A 16,759-nucleotide genomic window follows, 5' to 3' on the forward strand; every position below is an offset into this window, starting at 1 on the left:
TAACAGCATCACTCAATTATATTTGTAAATATTCAGTGTTCATTAGGGCTTGGGAAAAAGTTCCTTGAATGAATTATTCATAAATACCTTAATCATAATTCCATACTTTATGCTAGTCGTTAGCATTAGTAAAAAGCAAAAATAACTGAGGACCCACCTATTATTTTCTTTTAAATCTCTTTCTCCTTTTCTTTCCTCACAAGCGCAGAAAGCATGTTTGTTTTGGAAGCAAATAGCAAGTACTACAAAAGGAGAACTTAAAGTGAGAGATAATGATTGAGGCAAAAATGTAAAACCACATCAGCTGATAAGGGGCTGACTGACCCAAGGTTGAAGAATGCGAGGGCATTAGGACAAAGCTAAAGAATAACAGTCCTTCTGCTGTTAAGTGACAGGCATGAGACTCCACGTCATACTCTTGGATACTCAAAAACAAATCCACTATTCTAAGTTTACACAACCACCGAAGGTGATCTCTGAAAGTCACAGGAGGCAGATTCTCCAAAGCCTTGTAACATACAACCACAGAAATACTATTTACAGCTACTGTCTGTAGTCATTTTCGTGACCAACTTCAAGAAATTCTATTGTGCTTCTTAACAAGTAGTATAACCTAAAATCGATAAACAAGCACAACAAAATTACATAAGCAGAATTCAAGGAAATGACTTAAACCATCTTAGAATAAACAAAAAGTGAGAAAATAGCAGAACCAAAATTTGTGACTGTAGAACTTCAGTAAAAATATTGAAGGCACAATTCTTGTTCACATATCTTTGTTATGGAGATGTAAATCACCTGCCCTTCTAGAAGTCAAAGATGAAAGAAAAATCAGTATTAAAAACAAATATAATTTCTTCAAGTATTGTACTGAAAACTAACCATGACTAAGGTTGAAGCCAAAACACATTGCAAAAGCGTATCTTAATCAGCTTGTCTTACTGGTGTCACCATACTTAGTTTGTCATACATTTATAATGCAAGTTGAGGTGGCTATGAGGTGGACTGGCATGGGGAAATGCGAAGAAAGCAAAATATACAGCAGTTCCTATTAGCCTCCATCTTCCCTAGAACCAAATGTACATTTACATTTTATTCTCTGAAACAAAGTGTACACTAGAGCCTTTACAACATTATTTTTACATATGATCAGGATGGACAAATACGTATGGTGGCTTAAACAATGTGCTTCAAAGACCTCCAACTAGATGGAGTATAATTGACCACAAGGGCACAAGCTGCTGAGATTTGAACACCCATTATTGGATTTGCACAGAATCCACACTTCCCACAGGCTTCTCCCAGACTGCACCTGAGCACACCTGACATGAAAGCAGATGGTCCCTGGGATATATGGGACGCCTCTAATGGCTGGTTTTGGCTGGGGGCAGGGGGTGGTGGGCTCCCACATAGCATTGCCTCGTATATGTTGGATGTTCAATAGTTATTTGGGGGGAAAACAAATCATTGTTGTTATTGAGATGTCAAAGCCCAGATTGCTGCATAAACATAAAAACAAATTAAACTCAGTGTGAAGCTTAGTTTTAAGATGATTTTTCGGCTTCCTCAAGCAATTCCAGCAAATGTGTTAGAAAACTACAGAGAGATAGAGTTTTGTCCCAGGTAAATATAACCTCTGATAGAGGTGTCTAAAAGTTAAATGGGCTGCTACAACCTTCTTGATTACTCTAGCATTCCCATTTTATAGAACAGGGAAAATTAGGCTTGGAGAAGCCAAGTTTTCAGAATTACACGTTAGGGACAGGAGCCAAGATTCCAACCTCAATTTTGCTCACACTTTGCAAACTACCATACAGTTAGAAGATATATCTTTCATTAAAAGACTTTGCATGCTTGCATCAAAGAGTGGACGGACAATGTGATGTGTAAAACCACTTCCAATGCTAAATTATGATGAATTTTTTGAGGAAATCCACTTGATGATGTCGTATCTCTTTTCTTTTCTATGCACCACCTTTCCTTTTCATATAGTGTAAAACAAGTGAATCTACAGATCCCATTTAAAGTTCTTGATTTCTACTACACTTATTGGAGTGCTTAGGTAAGACCATGTTGTTTTTAAATATAGCAATGGAAATTAACATCATTAAGCAAGAATCTGTCTTAATAATCAAAAGATGATGCTACACAAACCTAAATACTAAATATTAGACAATATTATATTTTAAGTAAAATATTATTAAGCAGGTGACAGAATCAGAAGCATAAATCCAGTTATTTTTAATCCAAAACTTGTAATGAATTGACTGACTGACAAGGTATGTCTGTTACTCAACACCTACAGAACTTAGAACAGTGCCACACTCACTTACTCAAATATTAATGTGGTTGAAGTCAGATCACCACACTCTTTGGAATCAAAATAGTGAAATACCTTTAAACCAAAGCTCTATTTACAAATCTGAAGCCATCAAATTCTACAGTGCCTCTGTCTCTCATACTCTCAAGCCCTTAATAAAGCGTTTCCTCTAATCTCTAATTCTCTTTTCCAGTCTCTTGCTCACACAACTACACTGCTATGTATTTTTCCTTTTGGTTCATACTCTCCACCCTACCACACTCCTCTTAATGTCCTGCCTAATATTTTTCACTGAATCCTCTAGAGCTCCCACTTTTTTTCAAATAAATTACTTAATTCCTAACCTAGACATTACACTCTCTCTATGATCTTTTCTCCTTGAAGACCAGACTTAGATTGAGTCCTCTTGAATACTTGCTAATTCCATGTCTTTAGGTACAGAACAGAGGCTCAGCACAAACCTAGTTCTCCTCTACAGCTTACCGTTACTTTGCAGTTCACACAAGGAAATTTTTCTTCACTTAAGTTCATTTCACCAAGCTATACCATCCAGAAAACTAGGACCTAATATCCTTCCGACCGTTTCTTCAAAATCCATTTCTCTTCACTCCAAAGTCACACCATAATCAATATTCATAATCAATAACCATGCACTACAATCAGTAACCTAGCCAGAGAAACTGTGACCTCCACGTCTACTCGCCTTTCAGTAATTCACTTAAAACTTGAAGCTAATGGGCACTCTTTATGCTTCTACTACCAAAGTCTTAAACATCGACATTCCAATTCCCCATCACTTTCCTGTCCTTCAGACAACACTAAAAACATTATTTCTGTCAATTCTGTCCTGGAATTTCCTTGAAAGTTTCTCCTGTTTTGAGGCTTACCTCTTCTCCCAAACTACTGACCCTTTTCTTCATTTTTTTAATATATATATTTTTAAATTTATTTGGCTGTGCAGGGTCTTAGCTGTGGCACGCAGAATCTTTGATCTTTACTTGCAGAATGTGAACTCTTAGTTGTGGCACGTGGAATCTAGTTCCCCAACCAGGGATCAAACCCCACCTCCCTGAATTAGGAGCTCGGAGTCTTAGCCTACTGGACCACCAGAGAAATCCAAAATTAGCCCTTTTCTAACCTTCATTTCTTTTGTACTCTGCTGCAATGTTAATCTTCACTAAAATTCCAGTTCCGCTACGCATTGGTAAAATATCTTGGGAACATTACTTAACAGGATTCTGTTTGTCTTTTTAAAATGAGCATAGATCTTGTACTTCATAGGAAAGGAGGGGACGAATGTGGCAATGTCTATAATGTACTAAGCACAATTTCTAGCACATCAAGTACTCAATAAATATTAACATCACCTTTAATCATCAGTGTTCTCAAGTCACTCACATCTTTGTCTTCTGGCAACAAGGAGCCTGGAACTTCCAAACTCAAAATGGACACTGCAATTACAATACTAAGTAGAGTTTCAAATAACATGAATTAACCTCACAAGTTGATGCCAATACACATTCATAGATTTCACTTGTTAACAGGACTCTCAATGACTTTCCCGTAAGCTTTTTTCATATCTCTTGATACGTTCCTCTCCTTTCCAATGCGGTTCTAAACATCTTCCTTTCTCCTCAAGTTTCCCAACCACCCTGTCATCTGTCAATCTGTGGCTGACCAGGTTTCTTATTTGCAAAGAAAATGAAAACCATCAGACCAGGCATGAAATGCCATAAATGTGTTCTTATCTGTGCACACTTCTGTATCCACTGTGAGTCCTTCATTCATTCCCTCCTGCCCTGGTAGTAGAGGTAAGCACCTTCCTGGTCACCAAATAGGCCCTATACATGATAAGTTCTTCTTGTCTGTGAATGGTTTTGCCATCTGATTTGACCCCTTCGTTCTCCTCTCCTGTCATTTCTTCCCTTGCACTATATATTCTAACCACACTGAATTCCGTTTTCAGCTCAACCCATGCTATTTCGCATCTTCCTGTCTTTACTGCCTTAGCAGTTGCCAGTGCCTATCAAGGAATCCTTTTCTCACTTTTCTATTAGGAAAGTTCCTATTTATTCTTCAAGACCCAACTTAACAATTCCTCTTTTGTGAGAGGAGGGAAGAAAGACAAGAGAGAGGACACTAAAAAGTATTGACAGGAGAAGGAACTCCCAGGAAAGGTGGTAATAGGGAAGACTCACAGTATCTCACAATAGAGTTGATAGATGATAATAAGTTTTAATTATGATATTGGATTTCTTGTTTTCTTCTATCTTTAACACATATTTCCACTTATTTCATGAAAAACATTTCAATGGCTCTCTGACAGCTAATAAATAGAGTCCTCAGCCTTTCAACTTTACAGATAATTACAAAAATATCTTCAACTGTCAGGAAATCACCAGATTTCCAATTATGAATAGACTTTGAAAGGAAAGGGCAGAAGGAAAAATCAAACTAAACACACATTTGCTGGTGAGAAACTTAAAAAAAAAAAAAACAATAACAGAAATCATTGACTTTGATTTTTCTGCAATTTTCTCAAATTCCTTAAGTACCAGGTTCTTATAACCTTATTATAATACAATTCTAAGGTAACGTCTGAAACTGAAATTTAGGCTGCATAACCTTTGAATTACAATAAAGCCAGGACATAAGTTGTTATTAACATCTGGTTATGTTTCATTTTTTTTTTTTTTTGCTTTGATTTGCTTGCCTTTTAAAAATGTTTTTAGTTGTTTATTTTGGCCATTCAGCTTTATTAGGTGCTAAAAGATATAAATTTTCCTATTTTACTGCTATTTAGATTTTATGCCAAATGTTAGCAATATATGAAGCCAAATATTCAAACTTAACAAATACCTTCTCGATATTTCTATTTCAAAATCTCCCACATGCTTGGAGTTGCAGCAGGATAGATACTGCTTTCTAAAGGGCAGTGCAACAGTCAACTTCATGGATATTTATTATTTTTTGTGAACAGATATAGGTCATTGCAGAGATAGCTCCAAAGTCACCTTCTAAAGTTGAAATACGCATGTGAAATTTGGTAAAGTTTCAAAACCTGTTAGGTATACCATCGCAGTTTTCTTCAATTCACCAAAATCCCCTTTGTGCTGTGGCAAGGCTGCTGGAACAGCAATGTTTTCAGACTGTTCGGCTTGATTACACGGCTGTGGTACCACTTATCTAGAGCTATTTTAAGCATCTTCTTGGGTTACAGTAAGCTATATTGTAAATCTAATTACATTTGCCCACAGGAAAGTAAGTACATGTGAACCCTGCACTGTAATCTACTTAACAAAAGGCACTATATTTTTCTTCATAGCATTTATCAAAATTGTTATTACATAGTTATTTATATTTCTAAATGCCTTCTCTTCCACTATAAATTTCAAAAGGGCATTAAGCATGTTGTATACATAGTTTTGCTCAGTGCCTAGAGGGTCAATGAAAGTTTGATGAAGGAATGAATGAGTGATCACATAAGAGATAACTAAATTATATACATTTATGCTTGACATTTTAAACTCATGTTGAAAATGTATACATACTTCAGAGACTCATTGGGATATATTACAGTGTAGTGCAACAAAGCACAAATTTTCAACTCAAATGGAATGGATTTGGGACTTCCCTGGAAGTCTAGTGGTTAAGACCCCACACTCCCACTGCCTGAGGCCCAGGTTCAGTCTCTGGTCAGGGAACTAGACCTTGTGTGCCATAACGAAGACCCCAGAAGACCTGGCATAGTCAAAAAAAAAAGAATAGAAGAATAAAACAAATAAAAAAATTTTTAATGGAATGAATTTAATGTCAGATCTGGCATTTCATAAATTGTGTGATCAAAGACAAGTGAAATGAGCTCTCTAACCCTCTGTTTACTCATCTATAAAATGTGAACAATTGCAGTGGATTAAATATTAACGATGATGCATTCAAAAATATGCAGCACAGTCATGGCATGGAGCAAAGTCTTAATGTGGTGGGTATTATCACTTATTAATATTTTATATACCTTTTAAGTGAATTATATAAATCTAAATTATCCAAGGACTTTTAAAAATTGACAACAGAAATCTAGTTTGAGCATATGCTAGCAATCACAACTCATCAATAATTTACAACAATAAAATGAATTTTCCAACACTTTCGTGTCTATTTTTCCAATTTTAAACAAGTTATTTTCAATTAAAGTACATCATTCTTTACTCTGTACACTCCTTACAAATTCTTCACAATCACTCAAGAATCCTTCTCTGTTGGTCTTCATAACAACAATCTGAATTCATCAGTTCAAGTCTCTCACCTAGATTGAACACTCTTCCCTAAGCAGCTTTCATTTCATTATTGTCCCTATATTGTCCCTGTATTTCATAACTTCAACCATTATCACAGTGGAAAAAGTAATCATTGCTGAAGTAAATTCTCCCTTCTGGACTATATTCTCTTTAAGGCTCTAATCTCTGCATAAAGAATTGGATCCAATTTAAATCTTTAATTTTTATCCATCCCTTTATGAGCATATACTGAGCATGATTTATTCTCATCTATGATAGATCTATGATCTATTCAATGTTGAAGAGCTAACATATAAGATGATAGTATTAGGAGATAGGGTCTTTGGGAGGTGATTCGGAATGGGATTCATATGTGCCTGTGTACTCCAGGTGTGTCTGACTCTTTGTGACTCATTGACTATAGCCCAACAGGCTCCTCTGTCCATGGAATTTTCCAGGCAAAAATACTGGAGTGGGTTGCCATTTTCTACTCCAGGGGATCTTCCCGACCCAGGGTTTGAACCTGCATCCCTTCCATCTCCTGCGTTGGCACATATTCTTTACCAACTGTGCCACCTAGGAAGCCCCAGGAATGGGATTAAGGTCCTTATAAAAGGGACTCCGGAAAATTAACTCACCCCCTCAACATGTGGAGGATACATGGAATCAGCAGTCTGAAAGAGGGCCCTCACCTGACCATGTTGCACCCTGATCTCAGACTTCCAGCCTCCAGAACTGTAAAAGACAAATTTCTTTTGTTTACAAGCTGCCCAGTCTGTAGTATATTGTTACAACCACCCAAAAAATCTTCAGCAATCTACATGGTAGGCACTGATCTACATGATAGACACTGTGCTGGGTTAGACTGTTACAAAACAGAGCACAATAGAGTCTCTAGTATCAAAGAGCTCACAGACTAAATAGGGGATGCAAAACTAGAAACAAATAATTATGAAAATTGTGATAAGGGAAATATTATGCTTGTGGCTTTATGAAAACACAGAAATAACAATGTGTGTGGCTTTATGGTAACTAGACAGTTTCACGTAAGTAAGCACATGGACAGAATCCTAGAGAAAGCAATGTTTCTTAAAGGATAAGAAGGAATCAGTGAACTAAAAAGGCAAAAGGAAGGGCATTCCATGTCCAACAGTTGGTATGAAGCACAGAAGCAAATAACAGTGTAGTCATACAGGAAAGAGAAGGCAATGGCAAGCCACTCCAGTACTCTTGCCTGGAAAATCCCATGGATGGAGGAACCTGGTAAGCTGCAGTCCATGGGGTCGCTAAGAGTAGGACACGACTGAGCAACTTCCCTTTCACTTTTCACTTAGATTCATTGGAGAAGGCAATGGCAACCCACTCCAGTGTTCTTGCCTGGAGAATCCTGGGGATGGGGGAGCCTGGTGGGCTGCCATCTATGGGGTCACACAGAGTCAGACACGACTGAAGCAACTTAGCAGCAGCAGCAGCAGCATACAGGAAACACTAAGACAGCAAATTTATTTTGCAGCTCTTGTAAGATCAATTCATAAAGTATGATTCCAGCACTAAAATGCATAGGAAAGGCTGTATATTAGATTGTGTTTAAGTTAAAATAAATTACGGTTACAATTTAAAAGATCTGTAAATTCAAACTTTTTTTCTTCACACCATTTAAAGCAATAATAAGAAACATCTGTTTGGTTAAATTTTATTCAGTACTTCAGGTCACCTGGAGAGACTACTGACACTACAAAATGGTGAACTATTAGCATCACGGCAGATCTTCCCACCAAACAAAACTCCAAACTGCCTTTATTAGTGCCATCTAGGAAAAGGCCAGAAAGGCTCTCTACAAAGAGAAGCTGACACACATTGGAAGGCACAATCAATACAGGTTTATTAAGCCCTAAGTTGTAGAAAAGCACTGGAATTGGCTCCCTCTTCTCACAAATGGACAAAGTAAGGGCCAGCAATAACCGATAATGTTCAGTGACTCTCCCCAAATCAAAAGCATCCATACTAAAATGACTCACTGGGATAAAAGTAGATAAGTCGTAAAAGGAACATTCGAGGGGGAAAAAAAGACTAACTTTATCCCTATTCTCACATCTATATAATATGAGCCCTAGAAACTATTGTCTAGCTATAAAATAAATCTGGAACAATCAAAACTATTCCTTTTTAATACAAGCTTTCCATCCCATTAGGGCAGGGACTTCATTTTTGTTTGTCTCAAGCCAAGTAAGTTCTAAGAAATATTTTTGAATGAATGAATAATGCATGAATGCATGTTATGTAGAAGACTAGACTCAGGAGAATTTGGCAGCAAATCAACAGACAATGTTTCTGCCCTACTAGGGGATACAAGCAGACAAATTAAAAGGATTGCCTTGTATGAAGCAATTTTTTTTTTAAGTATCATAGGAATAAGGGGTTGGGAGAAATGGTTCCTTTAGCTAATGTGATTACAGGGAAGGTCTCTGCAATGGAAAAGGTAAGTACAGTATACAAATTTACTTAGTATTTTAGATTTGCTATTTCAAGGTATTAACATATTCTGGCAACTACCACAGTTCTAATTTAAAGGCAGAGAAAAAGCTTACTGAGTTTATACAAGATTGTTTCAAGTAAAATGTATATATATCAATCCACCTTTAAACAATGCGGAGAGGTTAGGTACACTGAGCTTTTGTGTGACTGAAAATCCCAGTATAACCAATCAGCCTCTGTATCCCAAGTTCCTCTGTATTGGAGATTCTGTATCCACAGAGTCAACCAACCACAGACTATGTAGTGCTCTAATATGTATTTATTGAAAAGAATCCCTCTATAAGTGGACTAGAGCAGTTCAAACACCTATTATTCAAGAATCAACTGCACACACACATATTTAGATATGTGCGTGTATAGATATTACTAAAAATATTTCTGTACAAATGTTGCCCTGAATGTTTTGTTCAACTAGAAATCATTTTAGACTTCTCAACTTGCACATATGTCATTTTTCATAGCTCCACACAGCTCCTCACAAAAAAAACCTCTACAACATTAATTTAAAGATTTCTGAGGAGACTATGTTTAAGTACCAAAATATTCTTTAAAAAAATGTTTTTTGAGAAGACATTTAGAACATCAGGCTTTTTATTAGGTTGCCAAAATGAAAGGTGGGTATTTTCGGTTGTTAAATACATGGCAGCACTTGTGTTTGATAATGGCTGCCAATGACTTTCATTATATCTGTCAGTCAAATGGTAAAAAAGAAAAAACAATCATTGAAATAAATCCTACACAATTGCAAACATTTGGCATGATAAGTGGTTTTAGTAGCCAATGGTGGCATGGATCCTCATGTTTTTTGGATAGTTAGAACCCAAGAGTATTTCAGAGAAAGCGCTACGTTATTTTCAGAATTTCAGTTATTTAATTTCTTGTAGCAAATGAAAGGAACAATCTCAGTGTTTGGAAAAATGAAATTCTCAAGACTTTTTTATTTTTCAATTTGGCTGCACTGGCTCTTAGTTGCAGCATGGGGATCTTTTCATTGCAGCGTGCCAACTCTCAGCTGAGGCATGTGGGATCTAGTTCCCTGACCAGGGATTGAACCCAGATCCCCTGCATTGGGAGCATGGAGTCTTGGTGACTGTACTAAGGGAAGTACCCCAAAAATGAAATTCTAAGATTTCTTTTTCTGCAGGGTGCAAATTTCAAGTTAATATGTGATATTATTTCAAATGACAAAAAAGGAATATTCACCAAAATTTAAATAGAATGTATCAATTGAAATCATGAACTCCACTCTCTCCCAAAAGTCAAATATTAAAAACAGAGTAAATCACAAATTTCCTTGTGGTCTGCTTACACATTTTGTAAGTCTAATACTACTCTTCTGTTTCTAGTGATATTTCTGAGTGTCCATACATGTGCTTGCATTATCAGTCATGTCTGACTCTTTGCAACCTCATGGACTATAGCCCACAAGGCTCCTCTGTCCATGGGATTCTCCAGGCAAGAATACAGAAGTGGGTTGTCCCTTTCTCCTCTGGAGGATCTTCCCCACCCAGTGATCAAACCTGTGTCTCTTGCGGGCTCCTGCACTGGCAGGCAGATTCTTACCACTTGAGCCACTTGAGTTTCCTTATAAGCATTTAAATTTGGCATGAGGCTGAAAAATGGGTTAGCATCTGTTGATGATGCTCTAAGTAGGGATATGAATTGTGAGCCCCTGATAAGAATGAGCCAATGACAATGACTGCCATTCTTTGTCGGCAACTTTGTCTTTTCCTGCATCACTTTGGCTATACAGCATGGTGTCAACATCCTCCCTCTCATAAAGAGCTGTGCTGTATTTTAGGTTGTCTTTGTGTTTGTTTTATTGCATATAGACAATAATATCTGTAAGAACATTACAAGAAGAGAAATAAGACAGGGGCACAACAATACACTGCAGCAAACAAAAACTAATAGAACAAACTAAAAACTAATTTCCAGTATAGGGAATGATAAGATCAAAGAAAAATGGTAAGAACTGCAAGAGCGTGATGAAAAAGTAGCTCTCGACTCCTGGACTAAGTCTTAGAAATTGCTAAAGAATCTTTGGAAAACAAAATCAGCATGTTTTTAAAGCCTTCAAAGTCAAAGCCCATGAGCCAAAAGGATTATAAAATTTGGTCAGGTGTGTCTTATTGAGTTGATACTTCCCAATGATAGATATTAATAAAAACTGCATTAGATTGAGAAATATAATATCAGTATTTCAAGCTGAAAAAAGAACTATGTTCATTCAGATTATGTCAACAACTAAGGTATAATAATGCAACTCACATGTTAATAGAAAAGCTATAAAAATATGAACACATGAGAATATTTTTGCTGTTGTTATAATCTGATATTCATACAAGTACTTAATACTATGTTTCCTATGTTAATTATAAGCAAACACAGCTCAGAGAGATTCTAGTCTAAATTTTAGAAACCTATAAACTCTTTTTATAAAAGACTATCATGGAAGAGGTTTTAATATTTATATTTGACATACTGAGAAAATATTTAGTAATGTTTAACTCTAAGACATCTAAGAATTACTTATAGAATGTTTTAAGAATTAAGAGTCAGGATCTGTCTTTTCTTGGGCTAATCACTAACAAGCTATGTGCATTTGGAAAATTTAGTTAACTTTCTTAAAGTCAAATTTTCTTCTTTTCCAAAGTGGAAATATCTCATGGGTGATTAAAATAATAAAATAATATACTACTTGCAGACAGCTTGGCATTTGATAACACATAGTATTATGAATAATATATATATATTTTTAAATTAACCCACTGGAACACAACAAAAAAGAGTATTATTTAAAACTTTATATATATTTAAATTTTTTTTTCCTCCAGGGACGTCCCTGGTGGTGCAGTGGTTATGAATCTGCCTACCAATGCAGGGTACACAGGTTCGATCTCTGGTTGGGGGATATTACACATGCCTCTAGGCAACAACTCCTGAACCCACACTCCTGTTTTCCAGCACACAAGAGAAGCCACCATGAAAAGCCTGCACACCACAACTAGAGTGGAGCCCCTGCTCACCGCAGCCCGAGAAGGTTCGCACGCAGGAACAAAGACCCCCTGCAGCCAATAAATAGATAGATAGATGATGATAGACAACAGATAAAGAAAAAAATTTTTAAGTATTACTTATAAAAAAACTCTTCCTCTGTCTAGAATCATAGTTCCTATAAAATAAGAATCACAAGATTGGAAAATAATAGCAACTTTCAAAAAAGGCAGTGACTATTTCTAAGGGAATGCTAAGACAGAAAGGAGGAAATGGAGAAAGAGAATGATAAAAGAGCAGGAAGGCAAAGAGAAAGAAATGACTAGTCACTATAAAAGATCAGATTATTATTGTATTCAAAGTATTGGTGGGAAAAAATCCTCTTGTTCCCAAATGCATTTGGTTAATGTCCTCTGAGCATGAGATATTTATGCCGGGTTCTACAGATTACAGATTAACATTTTATGGTATCCTAAACTTATCCGTTTTAAACAATTTCTGTGACACATTTCTTCCTTTGTCTTCCAATGTGCACACAAAAACAGCAGAATGGGAACTGCGTTTTTTTACTAAGGGCAAACTGAGGTCGAAACAAAGATAACCTTTCTATTAATACTAAACCAGAAAAGACTATTAATAGATTTACAGTTGAGTGGTATGGGTTGGTCATAGTTTCTTCTTTAATACTCAAAAGGTGGAAGCTGACTATTCCTAACCATGGTCTCCATTTTCTATATAAAGTAATGAGCAAAGAGGTCAGGGGTACTTGACTTGTACAGACCCACTTTGGAAATAGGAACAAAAATTTCTAAGTTGTTTGAAATCAGGAATTACTTTCTCATAATCTACATATTCTCTGTAAAAATAATGTATCAAGTCTATGCACTCAAGGAGTAATATTTGGATTAACCTAGTGTGTCTGGTGCTACATAAAGCGGAAATCTCTCTTAAATCCATGTAATCAAATTCATAATATAATACATATCCAAAGTGGGTACTATCTGTTAAGTTAATTAAGCAGGGACACCATTAGACTGTAGAGGTCTATGTGCTATGGAGGTCTATGTAAACACACCAAAATCTAAGCCTGTGCCTCACAGTTATAAAATCAAAACACCAAAGACAACCCATTAGAAACTGCCAACTAGGCAGGTGATAATTTGAGCTGTAAGCAGGTGATAATTTCCTTACTTTGCTTCTGCTTTTTCTCTATAAAATTTTCTCCACAGGGACCTTTTGGTGGAGCTGTCTTAACCACTTCTGGTTTGGTGCTAATTCCTATAGTTTTTTTGCTCAAATTCCTAAGAATTTTGATATGTCTCAGTTTATCTTTTAACTTTTCTATTGTATCTTCAGCTGAATCCTCTGAGCACCCCTATTATTCTGAAAGTAACAATGAAAAAAAATGAAAGTGTTAGTCACTTAACCATGTCCAACTCTTTGCAACCCCATGGACCTGGTCAGGATCCTCTGTCCATGGAATTCTGTAGGCAAGAATACAGGAGTGGGTAGCCATTCACTTCTCCAGGGGATCTTCCTGACCCAAGGATTGAACCTGGGTCTCCTGCATTCCAAGCAGATTCTTTACCACCTGAGTCACCAAGGAAGCCCCAAAGTAACAATATCCTGCAATAAATTCCTTTATTGTACACATATTTTGTCACCAAATAAAAGAGATTCACATAGTCTAAATATTCTGTAGAGTAACTTAATCATAAGAGGCCCAGAAAATTTTGTTCCATATATTAGCAAAAAAGAGAGTGATTAATGTCATATTTCAATAATGAAGATTTTCTAAATTAAAGTTTTTCCTCTTTGTTTCTCAATATTAATGCTAGGGAAAATAAGTTCATTTGAGGAAAAAGGAAGTATTCATGTTTAATTTCTTGGTAATAACATAATTCTACATAGGTCTTAATTTAGAAATTATGCAGCTTTGATCATTTACCTCATAGCATCATGAAGTTTGCACTTCATTTATTTACAAATTGCTTAAGCAATTTTTAATAGAAAAAAATAAAACCTAAGGAAAACAAAATTCACATTCAGCATACCCTACACAATTGTTTCAAAGTGCTTTTTGATTGAAATTTGTGAAGTAATTGCTTAAAAACTTAAATATATACTGATGTTGAAGCTGAAATTCCAATACTTTGGCCACCTGATGTGAAGAGCTGAGTCATTTGAAAAGACCCTGATGCTGGGAAAGAGTGAGGGCAGACGGAGAAGGGGACGACAGAGGATGAGATGGTTGGATGGCATCACTGACTCAATGGACATGAGTTTGGGTGGACTCTGGGAGTTGGTGATGGACAGGGAGGCCTGGCGTGCTGCAGTCCATGGGGTTGCAAAGAGTAGGACACAACTGAGCAACTACACTGAACTGAAACTGAAAATATAAAGTATGAACTTATGGTAAATTTTTCAGAGTAACACTGATTTCAAGTATGTCATTATTATCATATATAAAGATCCTAGAACAGGAATGTTTGAGAGTTCAGGAGTTTCTAAATTTGATATATATACTTCCTATCTCAAAAAAAAAGATATAGTGATACAGCACTGAGAAATTCACCAGCTTAAATATCTGGAAATTCTAAAGGGTTTGCTCAGGGAAATATTTTTTTCTGATGGAAAGATGAATCAAGTCACAAACATTCCCTTTGCCATTTCACACAGTCTTTAGTTTCCATATCCATAAAATTAGACACCATCTGAAGAGTAGGTATATTTCAGGAAATTATAACACAACTCCTTGCAAACTCTTCATGGAGTTTTCTATTGTATATCTGACACTTGGATTTTCAACTGTAAAATGAGTTTCAAACTGATGAAAAATGCATGAATTTATTTCTAGAGTATTAAGTGAAAAAGTGGTGTGCAAGAAATTAATTAGTAAAGGACATTTTAATATTCTCTAATGGTAAAAATATTAGACTGTGCTCTCGTTTATTGCACTGTATGATTTGTAATGTGTTCTACCACAAGCTCACTTTTTATATAAAACCGAGGAATCTGTTTCAGCTGGATTGCCAGTGGAAAGAGAATTGAGGAAATAAGTCACAAAGGCAATGTTAATAAGGGGCAGAAATTCCAGCTCTGATAGTACATTTTGTACCTGGATATAGCAAAGAACTTTCCAATTAGAGCCAACAAGTAGAAAGCTGATAACTCCAAGATGAGATTTATAGGGAGAGGTCAGCAGCCTATAATGAGAATTTGAAGCACATACATCCAACTGTAACACCTTCAGTATAAGTATAGCTTCTAATGGCAAAAGCTAATGGCTCCATGACAACAATAAATAACAGTGAGAGAATATTCTAGCCTCAGGCTCCAGATAGGGAACTCGGGTGGCATTATACGATATTCACTAACACTAGCTGAAGGAGAGTTCTAAAGAGGTAGTTTCATTCCCGAAGAGCATCAGCTCCACTAGAATTTGGGAAATTACACTAGGTAAGGAAGAGTCTTTCAGCTGAATCCCATCCTTTCCTCAAAGGAATTTACATTTCGGCTTGTCCTCACAAGGAAGAAGGATGGAAGGAGGCAGGAAGGAAGGGAATCACTCCTCATATTCCCATCCCTCATTGTATACCACTCAATAAAAATTTAAAAGGAAATAATACTTCAAAGCATTAGAATTCACTTTGTGTGTGTACCTACCAAGACACTCTTGAAGCACTAATGTGTACAGTGTATACTGGGATACCTGGAGTTGTGCCCTGCACAACCTACAAGGTCATTTACATGTAGCCCTGAAGTAACAGTTAAGAACATGCACTCAAGAGTTGGCAGATCTGGAATCAAGTGATCCTAACCCTGTGACTGTGGGCAAGTTAAAGAAACTGGCTAAGTTTAGTTTCCACATCCATGAAATGGAGATAATAATATGAACCACCACCAAAGGTTACTGGAACAATAAATGCAAATAAAACACACAGGAAACTGCCTGGCAGACGTGAGTGAGCTTTAACACTCGTTTAATTTATTATCACCAAAGAGCAACTTTTGTGGTAAGTGTCACAAAAGTATATGGAGTTATGTGCTTGAATATGATTGAATATGAGGCCCTTGGAATTTTAGGCTTCAAACCCCATTGCTAAACATTAATTAGCCATATCACTTGTATCTAACCTTTACCATGAAAACATGTATAATATGACATGCCTTTGTGATCTCATACTAACTGATAAGGTTAGTAGTCTGCTAGGGTCTAAGTATCTGTAACCTTAGTAACCACACTGCACAAACTGCATATCCCCAAGCCCAAACAGCTTCCCCAGAGCCCAAGAATATAGAATAGAGCAGGGTAGGGTAGAATTGATAATAGCAAATATAAACACAATGATGTATTAACCAAGAAGACAGCCTAGTTTTATAAAAAGAAAATAAAGCACAAGCATGCTGTAGATTTTTTTTTTTTTGAGCATTTGTACAAGGACCAGGAAAACATAGTTCGAAGTCTCATCATATCGACCTCAAGACTGACAGCAGAGTTATTATTCTTCAGTGCAGCCGAGGCCTAGAAGTCAGGTAGATTATTAACAGCAGGATGGATCCTTCACCTTTAGGTAACTTTCATACAAACCCTTGTCTCTTCCTAATGCCAATGCCTATCAGCCCATTA

The 16,759-nt window shown here is 36.4% G+C and overlaps 1 protein-coding gene across 12 annotated transcripts in view; it reads right to left on the reverse strand.

The window, feature by feature from the left end:
• The window catches only part of SLC16A7 (solute carrier family 16 member 7), a 217,187-nt gene that overhangs the window by 159,929 nt on the left and 40,499 nt on the right, over positions 1-16,759 (reverse strand). Inside the window, exon 1 of one of the 12 annotated variants that reach the window (XM_055396363.2) lies at positions 158-211. The exons of the other annotated variants lie outside the window; for them this stretch is intronic. The gene's annotated coding sequence lies outside the window, so the exon portion shown is untranslated. Of the gene's footprint in view, positions 1-157; positions 212-16,759 lie in introns of those variants that run through there. 12 annotated transcript variants of the gene reach the window in all.

Source organism: Moschus berezovskii, chromosome 6 (genome assembly GCF_049115385.1).
Source record: "Moschus berezovskii isolate FMDL1 chromosome 6, NW_MosBer_1.0, whole genome shotgun sequence".
Taxonomy (NCBI): domain Eukaryota; kingdom Metazoa; phylum Chordata; class Mammalia; order Artiodactyla; family Moschidae; genus Moschus; species Moschus berezovskii.